At 43.4% G+C, this 27,844-nt stretch overlaps 2 long non-coding RNA genes across 2 annotated transcripts in view; both read right to left on the reverse strand.

Moving 5' to 3' along the window:
- Positions 1-353: 353 nt before the first annotated feature.
- Positions 354-27,844, reverse strand: part of LOC140706362 (uncharacterized) — a 35,492-nt gene continuing 8,001 nt past the window's right edge. The window contains exons 2-3 of the long non-coding RNA XR_012086002.2: positions 3,630-3,784; positions 354-1,591 (exon numbers count right to left, since the gene is read on the reverse strand). This is a non-coding gene — a long non-coding RNA (uncharacterized LOC140706362). The remainder of the gene's footprint in view (positions 1,592-3,629; positions 3,785-27,844) is intronic.
- Positions 5,928-14,335, reverse strand: LOC144588950 (uncharacterized). The gene is made up of 2 exons (XR_013544728.1): positions 14,054-14,335; positions 5,928-14,016 (listed from the first exon to the last, which is right to left on the reverse strand). It is a non-coding gene; the product is annotated as an uncharacterized LOC144588950 (long non-coding RNA).

Below are 27,844 nucleotides of genomic sequence, written 5' to 3' on the forward strand. Positions count from 1 at the left end.
TTTGTGATATTGGCAAATTCAAAATGAAAGACATGGAAAGATTGTACACAACATTCCCTCTAATTTTCAGCCCTCCTGGGAGGATCTCTGCCCCTTCTGCACTTGACTCTGCCCCTCATGCACAGGGTTCTGCCATGACTGGAACCAAAGGGACAGGAAACTCTCGCTGTAGGTGCATGGAGGAGGAGTAACACTACATGGAGGGTGGTGGAGTCCTGCGTATTCCCATAGCTGCTCATCTTAGAAGGATCCTTGATTACACATGCTGGAACCAATCTAAACCAGAGCAATCCTACGTGCACCAGAAGAGCAGAAACCCCTTGACAGGGGCTATAAATGCGCAAATTGGAATCTTTTGGAGGCAGGCTGGTGCACTCTAGCAAAGACGTCATGTGATTGCTGTCTAAGAGTGCACCAGCCCATCCCTGCAAGTACTGTACTAGTAGGCTAAATAGCCTGTGTAGTCAGCCTCTAAGCTCTCCTATGAATTGTTGGAATGGGAGATATAAGGCACCAACTGAACATTGTAACCCATTCCCCTACCCTAATAAAGACAAGTTTCAGCACCAAATAAAGTCTGGAGTTCATGGAATCTATGGTTGAGGAGACCCATCTAGCTACCCCCATCCTGGTCAGGGGTGGCCACCATCACAACACGTTATAAACAAAACTCTATAAGCAACTGTGGTGTTTGCCTTTGTGGCACCTGCTTGTTTTGCCCTTACAAAGGCTCATGTCATGTTTTCCTCTCACTGTCACCAGTGAATTACCTCAGTCCACAATATAAATGATGTTTGTCAGAACACTTGTCTTGTGAATACAAACAGAACTTCTTTATTGAAGTGAAGCAGATTTAATAATAACTGAAGTTCTTCAGATAATCATTGTACACAAGCAAATCATTAACAGTTCTCTCAGTGGGGAATGTTATGTGTGTGCATGTGTCTGGTCTCTGGGTGTCTGTGAATTTCGTTGTATGGGTATACTGTGTATATGCTTACAATGACAATAAATTATTATTATTATCACTCTGTATATGTTCTCTCTCTCTCTGACTTATCAAACTCTTATCTGACTTTGACTCTCTCTTACTCTCTCTAACTCTCTGATTCTTCTCCTTTGACTGACTCAGGCTCCGCCTTTTAACATCTCCTCCGGCTCCGCCTCTCAACCACATTAGCATAGAACATAAATAATACATGATTTATTTTGCATAACAAGGGTGAACGCTACAGCAACCAACAAGTACAGGGAACCAGAAGGAATTTGACATCTCTCTCATTCTCACACATTATATTGGCATAAGAGAATTTGTAAATGCAGATGTTTGTCACAAATAATGAGATGAAATAAAATTTGACCCAAAGAGCTGACTTCTCTGCAACGTTTAATGAGGACTGTCTCTGCACAAAGGCTGTAGCTTGGCTGTAAAACATAAGCATGAGATGCTGAAAGTCCCAGGTCCCAATCCTGGAACAGACATTTGTGAACAGATCCTGTCTAGAGTGCGGAAGAGCTGCTGCTAGTCATGTAGACAGTGCTAAGATAGAGGGAGTGATGGTTCACTTTGGAAAAACAGCTTTGTATGTTCCTAAAAAGAAACATATGTTTTTTTTAAAAAAAATCTGTTAAGGCACGTGAGTCTCAGCAATCAGAAAAAGAAAATTCTGTGATATGTTTAAATTTTATAAATTTTTCACATCTGCCTTATTTGTGTTACCTTGCACAACATACTGTCATTGTGATTAATTTGAAACTTTGTTTCTTTTAGTTCTGTAAGCCACTTTGGATCCTTTATGGAAAATACGGCATATAAATACTGTATTTTAAACAAATAAATAAATAGATAATTTTCCCTTTACTGTTTTTATCATTACTGTCATTTGCTTTGAAATATAATTAGTTTAGGTGCAATATAAATTGATTAATCATCCCAATAAAATAAACACAGCATCCTGCACAATTTACTTTGCCTTTACTAATCAAGGGCAAGAATGAGAGTCTATAAAAGGCAGTGATACCATTGCACCCCCCCCCCAACAAAATGTCCGCTGGCCTTTGTGATTTCGGCCACACCATTTTGAGCATATGTTCACTGCCATAATGACAAAGCAGAAAGCTGCTTTAAAAGAACACCCATGGGATCCTATACATATCTACCACAAGTATGCCCCACAGATTTCCATGGGTACAGGCTGGCACCTTCATTGAAATTAAAATGTAGGTCATGTTTCCAGAAAGCTTAATTCTGATGTCAGTACCACCAGTAGCAGGATGGCAATCAACCCAGCATATCAGAGACAAAGTGATTATATCTGTATTGACTTTACATTTTGAGATCATTTATAGCATCAGAAAGAGAAGTGGGTTCTTACAAGCCTATTTATGTTCTTTCTCTCGGAAGAATCTTGTTGTTCATGTTTTAATGCTTATAAGGTGTTTACTCGTTTTCACCATGGAGACTTAGATCATCACCAGATTGAAAGTCCTGATCATGTCCTTCAACCTGCATTTCCAATGTTGGATTTGCTTTAAGCATCACTCTAACTGTGAAGTCCTATCTAACTGTCTTTGTGTCTTTCGATTCATAAAATTCATTCATTGCTTACTTTTTTTGTAAATTATCATGATAGGAAACGACATAATCATTCACCATCCTTAATATTTGGTTTATTCACCCATTTTTCATGAGTGAAACAAAAGATAATTGTGCTCCATCTTCCTCAAGCAGTGGCATCTCTCAGAAGCCTCTGTAAATGTGGTTTATTTTGAATGCATTTGGTAAAAATAGATTACAAGTTTTAAGTCTTGGCTGTTAGACTACAAGTGATTGGTTGTCTGATGTTCTTGTGATAATAAGAGTGGGAGACTACCATTGTAAAAAGTACGTATTGTAAGGCTTTTGTGAGGATGCAACCCTACATCTCCTGGTGTACACTCTGCAAAGAAATCCATTGTATTTTCCTCCATAGGCTCTCACTCAATGCAAGCCAAGCCATGTGTTGGGGACTTCTGCCCATATCACAATCACACCTTGAAGTACAGTGCTGCTTCTTTAATGGGAAATTGTAGTTATTTATATACTGGGAGAAAGAAAAGGAATGCTCTCAGGTGACTAAACATTGCCCCTTCTCCCTCATGCTACTGGGAGGAGTGGGTTTTGATCTTCACTTATAGCAGACCTGGACAAAGTGCAGCTCGTGGGCCACATACAGCCCGAGAGCCTCTCCTGTCCGGCTCGCCCATCGCCACTCCTGTCTGGCCTGCCTGTCACCGCTGAGTGAGCCAGAGATCCGGCTCCAGTCACCCAGCATGACAGTAAGCAAAACTCGTGAGATCCAATGCTGGGATCTCACGAGTTTTGACTGTTACTCTTGAGCCACAGGCTGCTGAGCCTGTGGCTGAAGAGGTTGGAAGCGATCCTTGCGCAGGCGATGTGATGACGCATTACGTCACCTGTGCAGGATAGAAGACAGTCAGAGAGGAAAGCCGCGGGGGAACGGAGGTCATGATCGGTTCTTAAGGATTGGGGAGAAAAAGAAAGAGACCAAACAGATTCTGTCCTTTTTCCATGGCTTGCACTTGCTGAGACATGTGGACTTTCTGACATGAGAAATGCTACTACTCACTGAGAACCACCACTGCAGCCTCCACAGTGGTAAGTTTTCCTGCGGTCTCTTTGGGAAGGGGCTCAACCCTTCTCTCTTTTTCTGTCTGGAGAGGAGGAAGTCAGTGGTAACCACTAGCCTCTCGGTTGCTCCTTCCAGAAGCTTAGGCATGTTCCCTAATAAGATAAAACACAGTAATGATGATAAACAGCAGCCCAAATATTTAAAGACATATTAGGATTCGCACAGGCTAAGTGGTTAGGTGAATTGTTGAAAAATAAAATCTGTTCAAAAATAAATATCATTGGCACCAGGCAAATCCCATGGATGGGTATAATAATTTCAATGAAGTACATAAATACCAGTTGATTGTAGTTAATATCGAAGATATGTGCTGATTGTTCAACCTATGCCTGTTCAACCTACGCTGTTGCTGTTTGTTGCTGATAGAATTAAATTATAAGGGTTCTCAAAACTGTTAATGTTCAATTCTAAATATCTCTACAGCTGTGCCAAGTCCCCTGAATTGGTTTCAAGGACATCAGTTCAGGACTTCAAAATATATTTCAGGTCCATCGGCATCAATTTGTGCCTGAGATATGTAAGTTTGTTGGAAAGCCAAAATGCTTATCACTTCTTTTTTTCTCACACTGATGTAAATAAAATTTGGAGATGTGATAGGCCCTAAAGAGAGGAGTGAACCTGATAGATTGCAGATGGGGATTTATGTTAGGCACGTTCAAAGCCATCTTTCTTTAAAAACATTTTTTTGAAAAACCCAGTTTGTGTTCCATCTGTGTCAGCTTTTGTCCCTGGACCCAAATCAGTTTGTACATTAACTGTACTTTGTCCCAGAACTGAATCTGGCTGTCCCAATTCAACCCTGACATCATAAAATTTAATGGGCACTAGAAATCCAGCTGAATCAAGCTCTACTCCACTCTTCATGATGAAACGTACCCTCGTTCTCAATGTGGCACATGTATGAACACAGAGAATGAAGTATACTTCTGCTAAACCAGAATGGGGAGCCATCAGCATGGACCTGCCAACTTCATGCTATGCCTGTGCCTGCCTTTTAGTAAACTGGGCATAGGGCCCAACTGACAGGTTCCTATGTGGATGCTCTAATGCTGGCTGGGACCCCCAGGCTAAGAGGAGAGCTCTTTGAGTGCCTAGATGGCCATTGGCCATGCCATACACTTTTATGACATCCAGAGCAACCCTTGTCCCTTGGAGTGACATGTAGGGGATGAGCATTACCAGTCATATTGCAAATGATCAATCTGTGCCTTATGGTCTCTGTGTTTTCTTGCACATGATGGAACCTAGATCAAGCCTGATCTGTTTTTCAAAGTGCTGCAAGAGATTGTTTTTCTTTTCTTTCTTTCTCTCTCTCTTTTTTTTTTTTACACTGAGGGAAGACCTCCTCTTTGTGGGGGCAGCTTGGAGCTCACAGAAGCAGAGGATAACTGGAGATAAACAGGTGCTTTCTTCTTTTTTAGAGGCACGTGAGGTCAGCTCTTAAGACCCAGCAGAGACAATAGGAGTCCTTTTGCCTTTCAGCCTTTCCTGCTGACCACCCAGTAGAGGAAAAGCCCCCAATGTTTCGGCAATTTTGCACTGCAAAAAAGCAGTGTGTAAACTTTTTGTTTCCTTGCTTCTTGATTGAGAATTCAAGGCAATCTCAGTAAATCATTCTCTCTTACAACTTTATTTAAAAAAAAAAACATACACAACTCATTCCATTCTAAACTAACCATCTGAAGTATTAACTGTGATATCTCCAGTTTAAAGTTAGAGGAATGGGCCAATATATAAGGAAATGTGAATCATGGTACAGCCGTCTGCTACTTTTAGCTATTGTTCACATTTGCTGGCGTGATATATAACGTTCAAAATAATCATTGAGTTTTGGAAGCATTCGGATGGCTCCTTTCAAGCATCTACAATAATTAGGGCAAATGTTTTTTGTATTATTTACATTGAAAGCAATCTCCCCAGGGGTTGTTTTACATCATGTATAATCACTAGCAGTAGTAATTTCATTACTCCAGAAAGAATTTACGTTATAGCCTTCATATCCCCTGTTATTATTCCCCATAAAAATCTCTGGTGTGTGCAGCTGCGTTTCCTGTAAACAATGTCCATGCCTTCTTCATGTCTATATCGTAGCATGTCACATTTTCTGGTAAAAGAATTTCAGCACTGCAGATAAATCAGACCAGAAATCAGATTTTCAGTGAATCAGAACCAGCATTAAAAGCTACCATAGCAGAAAATAATTTCCACAGGTGTTCAAGCCCAACCACATGATTCTTTTAAACCAGGATCACCCCCCCAAAAAAATTGCCAAATATGCCAGCATATGAATTTATATGGCCAGTTTTCCTCATATGGGTATCAGAGAAAAAAAGACCTTTTCCCGTATTGCTGCTTGTAGGAACATTTTGCCATATCACACTGCTATGATATGAAAAGCTACATATAAATCTTTTTTTGGAAAATCACATAAACAAAAATGTGAGTGCATACGTGTCATTCACAAACCAAAATCATTGTGTGCACAATCATCTTGCAATATAAACATTGTGATTTCTTGTACTTCAAGATTAATGGGATATTACAGCAGACCTGTTCTGTGTGCCAATCTTCCCTTTTGGGGAATGAACCTGGGTTATGAATCAGAAATGAGTATCTGTCATGTTACATACCCATGACCCCTTTGCATATTTGGAAAACATCACGTTCTCATTAAATTCTGTGTGCATGTATCAACAATTCTGTGGGAGTCTTTCATGCACTCAGAGATGGCTGAGAAGGAAGTAGCAACCTCACAGATGTAGATTGCCCTGCCCCATGCTTCAGATTATTCCTTAGGAGCATTTTGTCTTTCATCCTATGAGGTACAAAAAAGTGCTGTTAAAATGGACAGTATTTTTTTTTTGTATATTAATCTAGAGATTGTTGTGTGCATGCATCCTTTTGATCACACCTTGCAAGAATCTGGGAGGCCTAAACCTAAAATATTTGTGCAAAACACTTAGATGTGGGCTTACCAAAGCAACTTGGAATGTGACCAGATCAGCAGAGGATCATACAGAATAGATCGGATCCAGCCCAAGGTGAGCACATTTTACATTTTATCAGACTGCAAATGCAGAGACAGAGTACTACTCGCCCATTCCAAGGGATGGCGCTCCAATGGCTTCGCTTGATGTGACTTTTTCATGTCTCTGAGACAGCACAGAAAATGAAGCCTAAGACAAATATGATGGCAATCGCTGACTAGTTCATAATTTTTTTTAACAGAGTATAGATCTAAGTTTCAGGGCAAAGGAACTGTTTTTTTTTCCAATGAGACACAGAAACGCCTGCAGTAAATAGATACAGTGACCATAAATGGAGACTTCACTGAATAAATCCAGGCCCAAAGTGAACTGCCGTCTCTGCAGCTGTGTTCTTATCTGGCCAGAGGAAGGAGAAGAACAACAAAAGAGGCTAAGAAGCCCCAGTTGATGCATGGGAAAGCCATTGGCCGGCAATTGTGGCCGCCCTTCTGCTGAGCAAATAGTTCAAACTGTTCATTCCCATCTCCTATTCTCTCCGCAGCACATTGTTTGTGTCCTTGCATTTCATTCTGCAAGGAAGATTGCTCTCTGGGCCTATAAGCAAACAGTCCAGAAAAAGAGCCAACTAGCCTCCACTTTTCCCTGGAGAACTAGCATTTTTAGTTCCCGCTCCAAGCTGTCGACAAGCTAGAGAGTTAATGTCAGTATCCTGCATTAATTACCTTAAGCGGGAGCAGCCAAACTGTGCCACCAAATGTCTGGGAGATCTTTTTTCTTAAATTATAAGTAGCATTATGATTAATCTTGTCTGGGTTTTGTTTTCTTTTTTAAAGAAGTGACTGCTGGGTTTTTGTTATTGTTGTTGCCATTCCAAGCTTTTCTGTCACACACAGTGGCCTCCTTTCTCCCTTTGAACAGCTTGCCTGCCTGGATGTCACGCTGGCTAAATGCAAAGCACTTATGGTGAATTACAAAGGGCTAGAAAGGTATCATCCTGTGGGGAGAGAAACACTTACACATTCCAGGCTCATAGGTGTCATTGTCCTCATGTCAGAAATTCAGCACGAGAGCTTTGACTGCAGGCATAAAGTGGTTGGTGCAGGAGTTCGGAATAAGCAAGATCATGTTTGCACATAAATATCTTGGAAAATTAACCCCAAAATGGTGTAGAAATTACAAAGAGGAAGAAGAAAGGATATGAATGGTAAATGGATTTATGTTTAAACATGCTATATTTTAAAGTGCTCCCCAGTGTGAATGGCCCTCTTTAAAAGAATGAAATAATAAACCAATTTATATACCAATAGAGAATGGAGATCCTGAGTGCCGTTGTGTAAATTTTCCCCCTTGACTTTTCATTATCTACCTGTGCAAAATCAATCTATATGTATGGGATCAACATACAATTGGAGAGATAAAAGGCAAAATAAAATGTGCTTTGCATATCCCTGAGATAAGATGTGCTAGTCCTCTGTTCTCCTCTGGTTTCTAGGCAGATGCTTTTTTATATTCTAAAAAAATCAGCTTGTAAAGGTAAAGAGAAAAAAAGGGCAGTGTGGCAAGTGTTTACTTCTTTACCTGCAATATTGATTCTGTTAAATGAACTGTGGTTAATAAGTAACTGAGGAAATAACCAGGTTAATTTTACCCACCATTTATTGTACTGCAACAAGGCAAACAGTATCTCTCTCCTTTTATTTTTATAGGGTATGTTGCATGTGAGAGAAAATTTGTACTGTACCAGATCTGACCAAATAGGCACAAAATGCTATTTAAGAAGCTGCAACAGTTGCGACGGGAAAAGGTGAAGCATCTCTGTAGATCTTGGCCATAGGAATAGATTCAACTTCCATGTGTCAAACTGTGGCTGGATTGTAACCACTGTCATGAGCACACCAGAGGCAAAGCAGAGCTACCAGGAGAGTGGTCGTATAGACCAGATGGGCGGGATATAAATCAAATAAATAAATAAATAAATAAATAAATAAATAAATAAATAAATAAATAAATAAATAAATAAATAAATACATACATACATACATACATACATACATACATACATACATACATACATACATACATACATACATACATACATACATACATACATACATAAAATAAGATTCAAAAGCATCACAGCTTCATTGTGTCCATGCTCTGGATTCCCTTGGGCACTTCTGAAGGACTGCCTAGCAGCAAAAGTGTATTAGAACAGGGTATACTCAGGGTCAGTTTACAGAAGTGCTTTCATCATTCAGTAAGGCTGTTGTGAAACTAAATGGGGAGGATGAGAGCCATTCATGCTGCCTTGAGCTCATCAGAGGAAAGATGTAATAGAAATTATTGCTTCTACTGCAACTACTGCTACTGGGGAGTGCACTGCTTAAACCTTTCCTTAATAGCTCCCATATATTGAAAACCCTATTAGGATCAGCATAAATCTGAAGTGACTTGATATCAGACTGTTACTTCTGTTACTTGTTACTACTTCTGTTACAGCAACAGCAACAAATAGTAAGAGATGGAAGTGCATAACATCCCATGGAACATGCTTTTTATCTGGGTCAGTTCAGCTGCAAAGGTATCAGCTGCCCGATGATTAAAAAGCTTCTTTAAAATTTTCAAGACTTCTGCATGTGTTTATTTGTTTGTTTGTTTGTTTGTTTGTTTGTTTGTTTGTTTGTTTGTTTGTTTGTTTGTTTGTTTGTTTGTTTGTTTGTTTGTTTGATTGATTGATTGATTGATTGATTTATACCCCGGCCATCTGGTATATTCTACCACTCTGGGCGGTTTATGGCCTGTACTGGAGAATATGTCTCCTTCGAAAGAGTGCACATGAAGAAAAGGTACTGTGAATAAACCATCCAATGTTATTCATGGAACTCCTTCCATCTCTTGGAAGACCAAATGGGCCCCATCATTCAAAACTTTTCTCACTGGCAAAGGATTCAATAGACATCATCCAGACAGAATATCTTCCACATGGTGATCTTCCTCACTCCACCACCTCAGAATCTGATAAAGCTCCTGTACTAGAATAGTGTGCTAGAATAGTGGAGAATTTACTGTCCTCTGTAGGAACAGAGTTCCTACTCCTGTCCTCTGAAGATGCCGGCCACAGAGACTGGCGAAACGTTAGGAAGAAGAACAACCTTCAGAATATGGCCAAAGAGCCCAAAAAGACCCACAACAACCGTCAGATCCTGGCCATGAAAGCCTTTGAGAATATATTCTGAAATAAATTGTTTAAGAACAAGACATTGTTCTTAAAGCACTAAACATTCTCCCAGAGCTGTAAGTAGCCATTTTGTCATCCTATTAATTAAAGTCATATGAGATTGGTGCACCTGGAGGAATAAGGAGAGATGCCTGGGTTTGAGTCCACCACAGCCATCTTGGTTGTGCATGGAACTTGATGTTTCCTTTCATCTAAGGAGGAACAGCTGTATATATATTCAGAGTGGCTGCGTTTACAACTTTCTAGCAGGAAATTATAGTGTACGCTAAATCTCAGTAACCTCAGTCAAAACGCCTGATCACCCTACCCTAGTTATGACTCTTACGTTCTTCATCTGGTTTACTGCCTTCTCTCTTGTGAGACAGACTGAGTAAAATGATTTATAAACAAATGTGGGTCTTGAAAGAAGACTGGCAACCTTTACTTCTCCTGTTACAACGGAGAGGTATAGCTGCCAACCAAAGTGTATACACAATGTTGACTTCTGTTGAATTAAGATCTATTGGGCTTTTTGTCTAATACATGTTGCCTTTACTTCTGGGATAGGTTTTACTTATTAATTTAAATTCCTGGAGTATGTCAGTTTACTTACATTTTATTAAATATTGTATTCTTATTTTTATATATGTATCTATTGATGTGATTGGTATTTGCAATTTCTAATGTTTTTGAATTTTTATTATTTGACATGTTGTGAAGTGTGTTAGGTACTCTAAATGGGAAAGTGGGGTACAAATAAATAGATGATGATTAAAATTCAAATGGCAAAGATAAGTTGTCAATCTTGTCTGTGCACAAAAAACATAGGAAAGCGAATAAAATGTTTGGATGCAGACTGAGCTACATTTCAAATATAGTCTAAAATCAACAGAGCAAGTTAATAATGACTGATTTAAGTCCCATGGATTTCAGGGAGTCCATTCTAAGCATGATTAGGTGTGGAAAGAGCCCATGGTTTTATAATACTTTATAAAGGAACCAATGCATTGTGGCTTGAGCTTTCATGACTAGATCCTTCATATGATGAGGTGGTCTCCATCTAAATGCTAATCCTAAATGCTAAACAAGTCTTATATTAGTTTGTACCACAAAAAATGTTGTGCACATTAAGGAGCCTGAAATGTGCATGTGTAGTTCTACCAGCCAGTGGGAAGTTAGGAGAACAAATTCCACAAGCTAATTTATGCAGTTAATGGTTTTCTGCCTGGTGATACATGTCTCAGTATCTGGGTGAAGAGGGACCAGTGAGCTATCTGGAAAGCACATGTACAGTTCTTTGTCTTCCTGCAGAGCACTATCCTACTTCCTCTGGTCTACTTCATGAACTCAAATTTGACCACAGGCTACTTCCTGTGGTCTCTTTTTCTTGTGAATTTGAATTATGATAGAGTCATACTATCCTTTTTCAAAATTCAGAAGGTAGACATTTTGACATTTTCAATGTGAAATTTTGCTTTGAAAACACATTTCGGTTTCTAAACTATTTTTGTGTTTCTTGATTCTTACGCTTTGAGCAAGTATCAAATGTGACATTTCATAAGTTCTTCCCGATTAAATAGTGGCCCTAACCAAAGCATTGCACACATGCTTTCAAGGCTGTTGGAGACATAAACCCAAACTAAACTATTAAAAGTGGCCAAATGAGTATTGCTTAAATGCTAAATATTAAATGCTGGATAATGCCATAGCTCTAAAAAGAAAATATAAAGAAATCCTCCAAACATCATAATATAACCTCTTTATGTAGTCAAAACTCAGCATGTAATAATATTCAAAAAAATTCAGTTATTCTTCAACGTTCACAGAGAAGAATTCTGAACAGAAGCATAGAGAGATGTTTCATTTTCATGGCTAAGTACCTGCGCCAACTGTGTGTACACAGCTTGCATTTTTGGCCAGAAGGCTGTCAAACCCCAACTGTCGAAACAATTCAAGCAACTGACCCTACTTCTGTGTGACCCTTTATGTGGGTGAATGAGGGGTGGTGACAAACTAGGCTTCTCATTTTAATGTGTGGTGGAAGCTATCTCTGCGAAACATTGCCCTAGGTTCATAACAGCTTGCATATTCATAATCATGGCCAGTTAAATGGGTTTATCAACTGATTGATTGATTGATCGCCTGCTTACATGGAAGATGGCGGGGTTATACTCTCATGGGCTTGCTTGTTTGTCCAATCCAGCTATGTGATGCAGTCCTCTTCTTCTGCTAAGCCAGATATAACAGAACAAGTAAACATATCTTATCTGCTGTTAACTCAGGCTGTTTTTTCAGCATTTGGAGCCACAAATCTTGGAAGTGAACAGGTTAATCAAGCTATAACAAGCAAGGTTTGCTGTCCAGAACTGTGAATGAAGACAAATTCTATTGTCACTCATAGAGTACAAGTTGTAGGAAATGCAAGATGTTCTACAGCTTGAGTTGCACATGTGGTCACTGTTTGTGGATCTGTAGCTTATAATAGCTTGTTTGGTTGCTTCACACACATATTAAATTTATTTTCAAGTTGATTTACCCATATACTGGTCCCAAACATGACTTAGTTGTGTGAATTGGGAATTTGTTACAATAACAATCCAGCTTCTTCACAGAGCCACTATTCCTGGAACCTATGTAAAACCATGCCAGGTAAATGGGCCTCTAACAAGTTCAGCTGGCCTCAAAATGAATCTTTTTGTTATAAGAGCTTTGGATGTCTAACCATGCATTCTTCACATCTTCAACAAACTACATTTTCTCTTATTCCAGGAAGGTGAAGAAAAGGAGTCTGTGACAGATAAACTGGTTACATACTAGTATAAATTTGTAGGGTGTCACTTTTAAATCAGTACTACCAAGACACACAATAGTTTGCTGCAGTCAACAGTCTTATCACTCTTTTAAAATGCCGACTCCGTATGGGTCTCATTCATCTGCAGCTTACAGCTTGATCTGCTTGTTGTTTGTTTTCTTGCTTGCTTGCATTCCATATTTGTATTCTACCTTTAAAAATGCAATAGGTTCTGATTTTGCATCATAAGCACATGGCATGGCAGACAGGGCAGGTCTTAGGGACTTCAGGATCTGCAGTTTTTGTAAAATGCAGCCAAATTGGTTCTGCAAGGGCATTTGGCAATGAGGCCAAGAGAAAATAGGATAATTCTGATTGTCAAGGAAACTGAAATGGTTCCTACATGAGTTGTTGCTCTTTGACTTACAAAAATGTGAAAAAGAGGAGACATGACAGAGACGTATAAAATTATGTGTTGTATGGAGAAAGTCAATAGTTGATGTTTCCCTCTCCCCTCACATTATACCTCAGGCTCATCAACTAAAATTAAAAGGTTGTTGATCCAGGATGTATATCAGGGAATAACGTTTTCATGGCAAAATTGTTCAAATATGGCATTCACTCCTCCAGGATGAAGGAATGTACACCAACTTGGATAGCCTAAAAAGTGCTAAGATAAATCAGCAGAGGGCTACCAGTGGCTACTATTCATAATGACTGTGCTTATTTTCAGTCAGCGGTCATCCTAGTCTGAGCAGGGAAGGTATCTCATCCCAGAATCCTGAGGTGATCTCCTCCACTTGGACCATGGGTTGCTGAAGGAGACAGTATGGCCCTGTATATCAGTTGCTGAGCAACACGAGGGGGAGTGTTGTTGCATTTTTATGCTGTTTGTGGAGTTGCAATTGAAGCGTCTAATCCACCATTTCCTATGAAAACAGCATGTTGACCTGGGTGAGATTTTGGTCTGATCCAAGATGCTGGTACTTACATGTTATGGACGTTTGGGCAGGTTAGAAGTAGAACGGCTGATGCCCCAGATCTCAAACATCCTTTTGGGGTTTTGTGATAATATGGCTCAATTCAGCAAGATTTCTTTTGTAGCTTTCTCTCATGTCCCTCCCCCTCCTTTCCACATCAAAAAAGTGAGAAGACAATTTCATGGGAAAGAGAGAAGTAAGGGTGATATTAAATCTTGAATTATAATGTTGGCAGTAGATGGAGTGCTTCATCCTGCTTGATTAGGGGAAACGTTTTCTTATTGTTTGTGAAGCCTGTCTCTTTGGATGGTCCATTTCAGAAGCCCTTAAGATAGCCTTCTAGGCCTGCCTCACTCAAAATAGTTGAAAAGTGGCTGGTACATTACCTCTTTCACAGCCAGACTGGAGAAAGTTCCTTTTCAGACTAAAACAATTTTTAAAAGTGAAGTCTTAAAGCTCTCCTCTTTGGATAGCAGAGGAACATACACGATGCAAACAAAGCCTTGATTTTCCTGAATAAACACGTACGCTCAGCATAATTTGACACTGTATAAGTTACAGTTAAGAATCCCTGAACATCCATGTTTACAGTGCAAATGGGAAAACACCTTTAAGGACAGCGAACACTCTGGTTTAAAAAACAAAACAAAAAACCAACAACAAGAGAACGGGCAGGAAGGCCCCTCTCCTGGCCTAGGGCAGCCCAAGCATCCACGTGGCACGGGTAGTGCAAAGCTCTCTCAGTCTACTCGGAAATAGACCGATTGAGTTGAATGAGGCTCACATCCACAGAGGAGTGTACTCGAGTGCCGCCTTGCAGGATGGCCACCTTTTCCAGTACTGGCTGGAGCTCGGCCTAGGTCAAACCTTAGCCTGTGCGCCGCTCCGGTTTCACTCCTGTCACCCGAGTAGGGTGGGGTGGGGTGGGGGGACTTCGCAGGCGTTGGCGGATCTCAAGTCAGTCACTGAGCAGCTAAACAATGGGCGAGGAGCAATTAGCCTCCCTGTAATTAAAACCGCGTTTATGGGATTAGCTCCCTGCCGCTTGAAAGGAAGCTCGGCGCGGGGGGCCGGGAGGGATGCACGCGCACCCGCAGCAGTGTCTGGATCCGACCGGCTTCTCTTTTCTGCTGTTTGCTTTGAAAGCAGACAAAGGAGGCGAGCGAGCCCGTCGGTCTGCGGGGAGCGCGCGCGCCTTGCCAGGGCTGTGCTCCCGCGAGCAAGGCGGAGCGGGGCCGCCGCCTCGTCCTTCTCTCGCCGATCCCTCGTTTCTGGCGGCTACTTATTGCTTTTCAGGCCCATAACGCTTCCGTTTCCCGCTACTTTCCACTACAGGCTCGCTCGGTAACGAAAGGTCAACAGAGAACTTCCTGGGAAACACGCTAAAAGTGGATTCAAACAGTCAAGGAAGAAAGAAGTTCGGGTGGCTACGAAGCGAAGGTTTCCACTGTGGGCAGACAAGCGTTAAGGGAAGAAGAATTAACCCTTGAGGGTTCGCGGGGGTGGGGGGAACCGGAGGATTTCTCGCTGACTTTGGCCAAAGATCAGCAATATATTAGAAGCAAGGAAAGGAAAGTCTTCTGGATCTCTTAAAAAGCTTATTTGAATGCTGGTGAATTCCTGTCCGCTTGCTCAGACTCACGGCGTACAATAATCCGAGTCAATCTGGAGCCCTTCAAAGCAATCATCTAGGACAGGGTTTTAGAAGAGAGATGCTGGGAGTTGGCTCTCCCATGCTAGTCCCACCTCCCATGCACCCATGGGTGGGAAGCACAAGGGAGCTTTGCGTCACCCAAGAACTCTTAATGCGGATCCATTTCCCATTGACAGCCCCCGTCTTGGTCTGGATTCCTGTCAACGATCACTTACCGTGGTAGGTCAAAGAGACTTCCACAGACTGAGGCGTACCGGACACAGATAACAAGGCGGTGGCCACCAATTGCATGGCCTGCTTGTGGGTGTCCAGGGAAATCTGATTAGCCATTATTTGGACGGTCCAGCAAGGTTACTGTGACCTTCCCATTATGGTAAGGGCCAGTTTTAAATCTCTTTCCCACCAGCACGTTCATTTTACTTGACTATGATCCACCTAAGTAACTAGGAGTAGTAATCAATTCGGGGCAATCACAGCGGAACAAAACGGTTGACAGTACACTTGTGCAAAGATGCCAAATCTCTCTCCTTCTGGAATTATTTTTGCAAGATAATTAATTAACCCGTTTTAATCCCAAAATAGGGGCTCAAGAAGTTTTCATTTCACATATTTGCCTTCATGTTACCCATCGTTTGCCTCCCCCCTCTCTCCCAGTTAACCCATCGATCCTATACCTCAGGTGAGGTTATCGGTTAGGCTGAAGATGCTTAGCTGGCTTTTGAACTCAAATTTAAAAATGGAAAGTTAATGGCCATCTCATGAGAAAAGACGCTGATGTTAGGAAAGTGTGAAGGCAGGAGGAGAAGGGGACGACAGAGGATGAGATGGTTGGACAGTGTTATCGAAGCTACCAACATGAATTTGACCCAACTCCGGGAGGCAGTGGAAGACAGGAGGGCCTGGCGTGCTCTGGTCCATGGGATCACGAAGAGTCGGACATGACTTAACGACTAAACAACAACAGGTTTATAATAGACGCCCAATCCTGATGATAAATATGAAACTCGTCGATTGATCTTGATCCAGTCACTCGGAGCTACCTGACAAGGTGGTTTTGAAAATAAAGTGGCCGAGAGGAGGCCCATGTATGCCGCCTTTAGGTTTCTGACGGAAAAGCGGGATATAAATTTAACTGGTCGTTTCGTTTCTTGACTGAAAGGCAACTGCCCCTTGGCGAGGCATGCGATCTGGCCAGCCACCTTCGAGAGCGCCATCATGGCTTGAGCGGACTTTTGCTTCCCTCCCAGTTCTTGGGAGAATTGAGGGGTCTTCCCGGATCAACGCAAGGTTTCAGGCAACTGGGATGGCAGCGGCCCTCAGTCTCCCAAGCACCGGAGGAGCCACTCCGAGCTGTACCACCTCAGCCTCACATGGCTGAACTTCGCTTGGTAGTCCGATACCCTTTGACATCCCTGCCCAACCAGCATACCCAGGAGAGGCCTAAACTGTTTGGAGAAACCTCCTTGTGTGCAAGGAGCTCTCGGTTATGCAGAGGAGAGTTTAGACAGAGCGGGGCTCTGCATGCCCTCTGAAGTGGTCCAGCCCACGCAGAAGTTGACCGCTTTGCCTCCTGAATATAAGAAGGCGCCATGAAGCTCTCCTCTACGGAAGCCCGCCTAAAAGATTAACAGTGTCTCTCAATCTAATTTGACGGGGAAATTAAATTAAATTCGACTGCGATTCACTTTCGCCAGTTAATATATTTTGGTGGAGGAAGGATTACGAGTCTCCCGAGGGTAGTTAAGAGAAACTGAAACAACGATGCTGTGAGGGGAGGGCAGTATATAAATCATGCTGTAGATTTATTATCTATTGAAGCCCCTCCTCCAGATACAGAAATTGAGAAAGTGAGATGTCCAGAATGGGAGCGTAAACACTCAACACAAGTCAATCCAGAGCTTGGAAAGTTAACCTTTCTAGATCACAGCTCCCCAAACACCCCAGGCAGTGTGACCCACCAGTTCTGGCGGTTGGAGGGTTTCTGGGACTATAGTAGAAGAAAACAAGTTTTCAACTTCTGAGTCCATTTCCCGGATTACGCGAGTCTCAGTGGACAACTGGAAGTGGTTCCATCAACGGAGCCCTTGCGCGCGAGAACTTCCCGTAGTCTTGCCTCCTTTCTCTTCAGAACGGAAGACAAGTGAAATATTTAGAATCTCCAAGGAAGGTAATCAAATCCAATTCGTCAAGTGCTTACCCCCCCCCCCCCAATATTAATTGCCCTGGACTACAATTTCGAAGGCTACTGAGCATAAACGGTCCTTTCTGGGGTGGAGGCCAGTTCAGTATGAACGTAGGTCACATAGCAGTAGACGAATGCTTGAGTTTTCTTTGCCGCATTCAAAATAAAAATGCACAGGGCTGGCATTTTCACGCTTGTGCTCCCTGGGCTGGCGAAAACTGTCCTAACTGATCAGATGGAGAGGTGGAGCTGTAGCTTCTGTGGTAATATGGGTCACATGCAGTAAGTTCCAACTTACTGACATCACCAGCTGAGACTGGGAAAGACTCCTCGTGGGGAGCTCTTGCTCATCGGCGCTGTAGGAAAGGGAGCGCTGAAGGGCCCCAGCGGCCTGACTCCTTAAGACTGGAGTTCTCTCTGGCTCCTCCGCCCAACTTCCATTAGAAAATTACTCCCTTGTTTAATCGCGGAATAAATACGATCCAAGTAGGTCCAGTAACCTGAGACTGGTATCTCAGAAGTGGCGTTCCTCTTTCTCACAGGAACGAAAGTAACGCCTCCCGTGAAAGGACCTCTTTGTGACACCTGAGAGTGCCTTCTCTTGCAACAAAATTAAGATGCTCAATCCTTTAAAAGAAAGAAAGAAAGAAAGAAAGAAAGAAAGAAAGAAAGAAAGAAAGAAAGAAAGAAAGAAAGAAAGAAAGAAAGAAAGAAAGAAAGAAAGAAATCACAAACCATTGCTCTATTCACTTGTAAATGTAGGTGGCATTTCATCCGTTAAAAGGAGTATGCTTGTTTGAGTAAACACATTTATTGTAAGCCGCCCAGAGACCTCTGGGTAGAATGGGCGGCATATAAATAAATAAATAAATAAATAAATAAATAAATAAATAAATAAATAAATAAATAAATAAATAAATAAATTTAAACGGGGCTCGGGAAAATTACGTTTTTGGACCTAGACACCCCCAGCCAGCAAGGCCACTAGTGGTAGGTTCTGGGAATTGTAGATCAAAAAAGTAAGTTTTTCAAATTCTGGGTTTCAACGGCTAACCCTCCAGCCCTCTTTCCTTCTCTGCTCCAGCATTGTCTTATTTCTGCTCCTCTACTTTCTCCAAAGCTGGCCGTGGGAGGAGAGACGCCTCAAAATAGGGGGCGACCAAGACCTGCAATGTGGGCCTGAAATATCTGTTTGTTCGTTCGTTTGAATATTTTTATCCCACCTTTCTTCTTGGAAAGGACCCAAGGCGGCTTACATCATTAAAAGAAACATTTAATGGTAAACGAAGAACAGAGCATCCCTTGCTGTATTGCATACTTTATCACAGTTGCTGCGCTGGCAGGTGGGAGGAGAGATTCACAAAGCGCCTTCACCATCTTGAACGCAAGTTAATGCAAAGAAATCTTGTTAAAATTGATGGGACTTACACACTGCAATCTGGTTCATTGAAATCAGGGCTAGCGTGCTGGCTCGGGCTTACTCTCACGTACCTGGAAAATATGTCGAAGAAAACATCGATGTTGGGGGCAAAAGCTAGGTATGCGCTGGCTGCATTAATTTAAGTGAGGCAGCGAGGGAGAGAGTAGCCCTGGGAGAATGGTTGTTGTGGGTTTTCCGGGGCTGTTTGGCTGTGTTCTTAAGATTTTTCTTCCTAATGTTTCGCCCGTCTCTGTAGTCGGCATCTTCAGAGCACAGGAGTCAGAACTCTGTCTGTGCTCTGGGAGAATGTTCTTCCGTTGAAATCAAAGCTGCGCCCTTGGCTGGACTGGGAACGCCCTTAGGACCCATTTGATCAATGCATGTGCAAGAGAAAGAAAACATGTCCGCACAACTCAAAGGAGCCAAGAAGAAAGGTCACTCTTTGACTGGTATGAAGTAGAATGGACTGTCCTTGTTTAGTAGCAGCAAAACTAAGGGCACCTTTTAAAATAATAACATCCCCACAGGAAGATAGTTTATGCTCCTTAAGCAATTGTATTCTTCCAGAGAATATAGGAAGCCATAGGACCTCATGTCTGTTAGGGCTGCTTGCCGAGTTCCTACAACATATTTCTGAATTAGCTTGAATGGCAATGTCTGAAGTAAGTCTCATATTAACCAGAGGGCAACAGACCCATGTGATCTAGTGTCAGACCAGGACTCGGGAGACCTGGGTTTAAATCTCTTCTGGGCCATAGGAGATGGCAAGAGCAAACCACTCCTTGAACATATCACATACCACAAAATCCCTAACAGAGTCACCAGAAGTTAGAAACAACATGATGCTGCATAACCCCAATAGTGCAAATCCTCAATCCTAGTGCAAAGTTGAGAGATCTGAATGCAATACGTCATCGTGGGCAGCAAGATCCTAAGAGCCTGCTCAAAAGTAAGGCCCACTTGTGCTCCATGTAGTTTACTTCAGTGTAGGGAAAGGACAGCAGCCCTATAAAAATAGGCTGGTGGCAAAGAAGATCATACATTGGTTGTTGTGGGTTTTTCGGGCTCTTTGGCTGTGTTCTGAAGTTTCTGTATACAAAGAGCATTGAGGGCAGGAAGATGAACCTTCAGAACATGGTCAAAGAGCTTGAAAAACCCACAACAACCATCAGATCCCAGCCGTGAAAGCCTTCGAGAATACATTAAGATCATATGTTCTTCTAATAGGGGAAAGCCATCTCCTTGCAACATATGCTAATATACTTAATGTCCAGGCAACACTGTTTTACAGAACTGACCACAAGCCCCAAGCATTTGTTACCTGGCTCAAGCCTAAAATCTCACAAGCTGATATTATTTAAAAGCTGGGGAATAAACTTCAATAAACCCCAATCCTTTTCTGCTGTCCTGACACTGCCACAAGCAGAGCAGGGCCTCATCCTGCCACTTTGGGTGAAAAGCTGCCACTGCCCTATTTCAGGCCCTGGACCATCTGAATGACAATTTATCAATCTGTTAAGTTGTACTCACAGTAGCCTAAATTGGGATAAAGGGTTTACTACAACTGCATGTATTCAATGCCAAAAAGTCTGTGCAATCATCAATGCTAGTTTGTTGTGAGTAATCAACCTGAAACTTCCACATCCTCGCCAGTCTGTAGTTTTTGCATTTCATTCCCTCTTGTTTGCAGCAGTCCAGATGTGGCTATGTATACCTAAAACATACATTGATGCCACATGCATCTGATATAATCTAAAACATGAGCCCTGCTAAGATATAATGAATGTGTCATGTCAAGCTGCCTGCAGAATTTGATTTAATTTAATTGCTTTTGTTTGTGATTGTCCCAAACTGGAAGATATGGGATACAGGGCAGTCCTCTTCTGTCCTATTGATTTCTTTGGGAGAGTTGAACAAAATGTTCAGTGTCCCCAGTAAAGTCAAGGGGGCTTAAATATAGCTCATATGGAATGGACTGAGTCAGGTGTGTGCTTGTGTGCCCTCTTTAATGGCTTGTTTATATCCTAGATCTTCTGGATGTGCTGCCTAGCAAACCTACAGGGTAGCACATTTCCCAAAAGTCTATAAGCAGCTGCTGCCCTCTTACTCAGTCTCTTCGTTTTCAATTGGATTTGCATTTTTTTTCCTCCTGGTTAACATTCAATTTCATGCATGATTTCTACTGTAAATACTAAGACTCATCGCGGCTCCGTCACCGTGCTCACTGGGCCTGAACAAGCCGAAAGAAATGCTTTTGACAAAATCACGTTCAGAGTCTACTGCACCGGGTATCAGCAGCCTCCCCCTGAAAAATAGTTTTGCAAGACGGAGCACATCCCCCGAAGACCTTGCCCTTCTCTCAGGTATAGCCCTTCTGCAAGTCAAGGGAGCATCCCCATGGCCCTTTAACCCTTCTTTAGCTGGGGATGAGCAATCTGAACGTGGAAGGGGTGTGTGTTTGTTTGTTTTTCCAGGAGAGAAGATAATTTCCAGTATCCCACAGGCAGCAAAGGGGTTTCTCCACCTTCTAAGTCCAGAAAGGAAACTTTTCCAGGCTCTGCTCACTATACAGATTGTGAGACTTGATAACTTATTTATTTATTAAATTTAGGAACCAACTGTTGTTGTTGTTTTTTTCAAAAATATTTAAAAAATTAAAATAGTTGTCGCAGCTGGGAACAATAATCTAGTCGAAGGAAGAATCCCACCAAAATGTTATTTTAAAAAGTCAGGGGAGATTTAACAGACAGGAGAAGCTGGTCCATTAGGGCAAAAAGAGCTTATCCACCCCTTGCTGACACTACCCCGCAGCGGGAGCTCACTCCTTCCTTTCCCGAGACTCAGCCTGGAGAACCTATGGAGTGGGTGGGTTAGAGAAAATCGGGGGGGGGGGAATGGGAGTGAATCAGCCAGCTGCCCAGCTTTGAAAAAGGGACAGGGAAGGAAAAAGCAGGAAGCAGAAATTGTAATGTGAGAGCAGGAGGTACCCCTTTGCTCCTCAGCTGAGTTGTGGAAAAGTGTGGAGGTGAAGCAATACTTGGACAAACGCCAGCCTGCCTGCCTCTGCTTATAGATTTGCTTTGCTGCATGTGTCTGTGTGTTTATCCATTTTTGCCCACTGCCACTATCCTTTGTCTAGTCACCTCTGGCCCCACCCATTGGCTTCCACCTCACCAGCCACAAGGGGCTCTACTGGCCACCAGAAAGGGAGAGAAGGAACTGCACAGTTCCAGGAGTGCCTCGGTTGTACTGAACTAGGAGTCAGGAGCAAAGAAAGGGTGGGAGCTTCTGAAAGGAGGGAAGAGGGCGTTGGAGCACAGAGTTCATTTCCAACTTGTGAGCCTGGGAGAGGCATCCCAATCAATACCACCAAAGATGGAATCTGTAATCGACACTCCTGACTGGAGTCTGCAGACCACATTTCGAAACATCAGTTTAACAAAGGAATCTGGCTCGTAGATCCTGCCATTGTTTTTTTTTTTTAAACTTTCATGAGTTTTATTTCTGTACCATCCACAACTCTGTGGTGGCCAGTATGATGAAGAGCTGTACTGAGTCAAAAGCTAGCTTTATGGTCATGATTTTGTAGTGATCCAATAAAAGTCTCACAGAGCTTGTCATTGGATTGTGTTGTGTTTTTTTTAAACCGCAACGTTTCTTTTTCTTTTCATGAGACAGTGGAATGCTACAAAGCTGAAGGAAGTTTGCTGTTCTCTGACAACTCTTGGTCCATGTTTCTGGGAGCAGAATTACATCTCGATTCAGGTCTGTGCCCTGAGGACAGGCAATGAACTTAATGAGCCACCCAGATCAGGCACTCCGGAATCCTAGAGCCTTGGATCAGTGGCTGAACTTTTGGCATGAGTAAATCTGGATCAAATCTATTAAGTTCAGTAGGATCTAACCGTATACCTATTCGTTGAGAACCAATCTACCTGAACTCATTGAAACTTACTATGAGTAGACACATAGAACTGCATTTGCACTATCTCAAAGACGTCTATATTTAGCATTTACAGTAATAATAATAATAATAATAATAATAATAATAATAATAATAATAATAATAATAATAATAATAATAATAATAATAATAATAATAATAATAATACAATGTTGTTCTTGGTAAGGTTAGTACATTGGCTTAAACTCAGCGGATGAGACAAGTACAAATTATCTACTTCATCACCACTCTTAATTACTCTTAAGCCTTCACTGTCGAGTTTATATCAGGCAAAACCCAAAGAAAAATCTAAAAAGGAAAAAGAACGAAAACCTCGTGGCACCTTGAGGACTAACTGTTATATTTTAACGTGAGCTTTCGTGAATAAATCATCTTCTTCAGACTGAACTGAAGTGGACTTCCTTTTTCTCTTTTTAATTTTTCTTCGGGTTGGCTTGCACAAGCCAATACCGCTGCCTCTTCTAAAACCGTCCCGTTAGTTACACATCCGTTTCTCCTGAAGATCCAGGGCGTAAGGATATCCCAGAATTCTGTTTTCTGCCTACTGTGTTTATGCTCGTCCAGGTAACCTTGGGGGCACCACCTGGGTAAGGAAGGCGGGCCCAGTTTTTATGAGCAGGCAGGCAGAAGCAAATTGGGCCGGGGGGATCACACGATGATCAGAGCGAGGCGCTTCCTTCTCCCGAGGGGCATCGAGAGGGCAACGTTCACCGGACCGAGTGGCCACCACAGTCTCTGCAAGTCAACTCGACATCCCCTGAACATAACACCTCCCTGCCCGCCGGTGTCGGGCCACCACCAAACCCCGAAGCCCGCCCACCTGCCTACCTGCTCTGTCCACACACCCACACACCCCTGTTTGTTCCCAGGAATTTGTCCCCCAGCCGTTGAAGGGGCAGCGACCTCCGCGGTCAGACGGTTCGGCGGGACGAAGAGAAGGCACGGGAGGGGAGGGGAGGGGAGGCTGGACAAGGGCAGCTCCTTGGCGTTGTTTACCAAGCGAGGGTGGAATCTAAAGGGCGCTCTCGGCAATCAATGGAGCTTCGGCTCAGGTTACCGAGCTGAGCTTCCTAAATGAGTCTGGCCGGCTGATAACGGCAGGTTAAAGGCACCTGAGATAAACGGCTTCCCTCGGCTTGATGTCAAGAAAGATAAAGGAGAAAAGATCTGTCTTTTATCTTCAGGCTGAGGCTGGAGCCGCTGGCGAGGGGCCGAGCCGCCGTTTAGAAAGAAAGCCGGAGGCTTTGGAGGCGGCCCAGCGCCTCAGGCAGGATCCGACCGGCAAGAGGAGACCTTGCCAACAGCCGAGCGACCGTTCCTTCCCTACACCGGCAGTCCGAGGCGCGTTCCTCTCCCCTACGTGGCTATACTCAATGGCCCTTACTCCCAGGTCACTGGGCACAGACTCCCGCCCTTGAGGCGAGGAAGGCTCTTTCTCTCCTCCTAAAACTAGAAACCATCTCGTGCTTTCTCGGATTAAGGCTTCAGACGTGTTCGCGAACTTCCGGCTGATTTGAGGGTGGCCGTAAGTCAGAATTTTGCAAACCATGACAAAAATTAAAAAAAAAAAACCTCCCAGTGTCCTCGGCATCATCCCAGTCGCTTGCCTATTTATTTGTGGGTGGGTGTGCCGTCAAGTGGATTCCGACTTCTGGCGACCCCCCCCCCCGAGTCTTCTAGGTTCAGAATGCCCAGAAGTGGTTGACCATTCCCTTCTTCTAGGGTCGCCCTGGGACCGTGCAGCTTGTCCAAGGCTCCACAAGCGGGCTCTTCTCCCTGGAGGTACAGTGAAGAATTGAACTCCCAACTTCTGGCTCCGCAGCCCAGATACTTAAACCACTGAGCTATCCAGACATATGCACATCTACTTAGCGGTCCTTTACTCGGTAAACTCCACTGTGTTTGGCCGGGACTTTCTTCCAAGGGCAGAAGCTCAGATTCCCAAACGGATGGTTTATTGCGTAATACACTTTTATTGGGGGCAAAACTAGCTTAAAACTGGTTTAGGGCTGTAGCCCTAATGAATACATGTCTCTCAAAAGGGAAACCCCATTGTTTAATGGGGCATGCTCCATGAAGAGCGCAATCTGATTCCTGCCCCCTCCTCCATACTCCAGTATCAATGCAGGTGTGTAAATGAAGTAGGAAAAACAATCCCTCTCACGGGACAGAAACAGGAGTGGGGCTATCCCCGATTTATAGTGAAGGCCAGGTAAGAGTGTGATGCCCCACGACAGGCTGGTCCAGTCCATTTTTGTTGGACCAACTCCAGGCACCTTCACACACACCGAGCGTGGCCATTGGGAGTCGTTATCCAAGGCATCTGGAGGGCACCGGGTAGATCCCTTGGTGAAAAAGAAGAGGGAATCTCGAGGCTGCACACAGACTCCTATCCTGTTGAAATGTTGGGGGGGGGGAGGGTAAGCCTCTTAATCGGTTCCAATAAAAACAACGGGCTTGTGACACCTTAAAGACTATCAAGTTTTATTTGCCATAAGCTTTTGGAAATGGGCTGCATTCCATCAAAGCCCATGTCAGGTATTAACTGTACACCCCTCCCCGCAGGACTTCATGTGGCTTCTACCCAGTTCATTCCTTTAGAAAAGAAAAGGGAGCTCCAGAAGGGAGAGTTTCGCTCAGGGAGGAGGCAGCCTAGGCTTTATATGCCAGGAGAGAAGGACTGTAATCCTCCATATGCCGGTGTCCCATCGCTTCCATCGGTCCTAGCAAGTGTAGTCAATCGCGAGAGAGGATGGGCACTACACTCCAACAATATCTAGAGGGTTACACCTTTCTGACGCCTCCTGTATGTCATCGCCATCATCCTTGGCAGAGAAGATCTCAGAAAGCTCATACCCATTAGTGAAGACGCGGTGAAGCTGGTTCATGAGACCAGGTGGTTGACCATTCCCTTCTTCACTGGTCTCCAGCTTCATGGGTAGGAAGGGAAGAAGAGGCGACATCTTTCGCCCAACCCCAGCCCACGGCAGAGCATCAAAGGCCACAAAGTGGTAGCTGGCTCTGAATTCACGAAAGAGACTACACTTTCATCCCACTTAGGCGTTCAATGATATTAAAGAGCTGTACTGCAAAGTCCTTGCCAGGCCGAAAGGAAGGAACCCGTGAAGAATTTGGCCCTTCCTAGCCTCGATTTCGGCGGCCCTTCACCGGTAACCCTGCCCTACCAGTCCTGATGAGCACCTGCTGCCATTGTAGCAAGGGTGGAGAATCTGTGACCCTTCAGACCTGGCTGAACGGCCTTTCCCCACAATCCTTCTGGTCTGCGCTGGCCAGGTCAACAAGGTCTCGGAGGCCGCGGCTTCCTCACCCCTGGGAGAGATGCGGTGGAGCCACAGATGCCAGTCACTGTAAGGCAGCTTTCCACCCGCAGGAGCTCGTCCGGGCTTTTCCGAATATGTCCTTGGGGGGCAGCGGTGGGAGGGACCCTCTGGTAATGCTCCCTACACCAAGGGTGCTCAGACCTGCGGGAAGTATCTTAGTAGGAAGCCGATTCCTTCAGCGACCTGCTTGAAACTTTCCGCAGAATCTCGGGCGGGTGCCGTAAGGGCCCTCCCAGGTATTAGTTTAATGACTCTTGTTCACAGAACCTTCCAGTTCCCTAAATACGAAGAGGTCACAAGCATTTCTAAAAAAACGCACAAAATTACAATGGTTTATACCTTCCCCAAAACTTCTCCAGACACATTCCCCTGCCTCAAAGGCTGCCATCCTGTCAGCTCCACCGGTGGCTTGCCCCGATCCTCAGCTAAAACGCCCTTGCTTGTTCTCCGTTTTAAGTAGCCGGAATGAACCTCTGGGAGAAGTTTCCTCTTGCGTTTGGTGTTTCTGTTTCGTGCTACGTCCTTCCCCCTGCGACTTGCACCGCGAGCCTGTCCGAAGCAGCTACATTGGCTCAGCAGCAAACCTGACTTTGATTCTGAGTTCCTAGCCCCTCAACCGCTTGGCGGGTCTCCCTTTAGAATGTTGTCGGAGTGGCGGATCTTAAAAGGACTGAAAAGAAATGGGAGAGAATCGAGCTGTCCCAAACAGGAAGGGAGGGGGAGAGAGAGAGAAACGACTCGAGGAAACAAAGACTTTTTAAAAATGTGCTAAAGGTATTTGCATTTTTGACTCTCAGGAAATAATGTAAATAAAAACAGCACCAAGAGCACCAAACAATAACGGGTGTGACTCGATTAAAGAGAAGCGTTGCAGACTTACTTTGAAGTAAGCCACACTGACCTCTCGCTGGAACTTATTTCTGCATAACTCAATGTCCCAATTATTCCAACAGCCTTGATTAGTATCTGTTTAGCCCACTGTATGCTCAGTTCACGGCCATGATTTTACCTGTATGTAAATTTTAACGTAATGACCCGTTTAGCTTAAAAAGAATGTGTGGCTGTATTTTATTTCCTTCGGACCTCACTGCCTACGTATTCCTCCCTTCTGTATCCTGTACTATCGTCCATGCACGTGTCAGCTCCGAAGGATATTCTGTGCGTCCGATTAAGTGGTCCTGGGCCCACCAAAGGTTTCTGCCGCAGTCATATTGGTTACTCTTTAAGATGGGGAAAGATTCGTGGAATGGAAGGTCCTCGTGGTTATTATTTACCTTGCAACCCTAAGCATACTTTCCAGATAGTAAACTCGATTAAACTCAGTTTGGGCTTACTTCCGAGTAGTCTGTTGGTGACAGATTTATTTACCCTCCCAGGCTTCAGAGCTTTCACACGGGGTCAAGCCCACACGTGTGGACGACTTCCTAGGATTTTGAATTCTGGGGGAAATAAGTTAAATATGAAGCTTTGAGTTCTGCAGGGTCAAGGGTAATCCCATGCAATTTTTTTTATCAAAAGCAAGCCCCGCTAAGATCAGTCAATATTTTCTCCCAAATAAGCGTACCTAGGATTACTGCCCAATATTGTTTGCATATACAAAATATGCGGAAAAAGAG

The sequence above is a fragment of the Pogona vitticeps genome, chromosome 4 (genome assembly GCF_051106095.1).
Source record: "Pogona vitticeps strain Pit_001003342236 chromosome 4, PviZW2.1, whole genome shotgun sequence".
Lineage (NCBI taxonomy): Eukaryota > Metazoa > Chordata > Lepidosauria > Squamata > Agamidae > Pogona > Pogona vitticeps.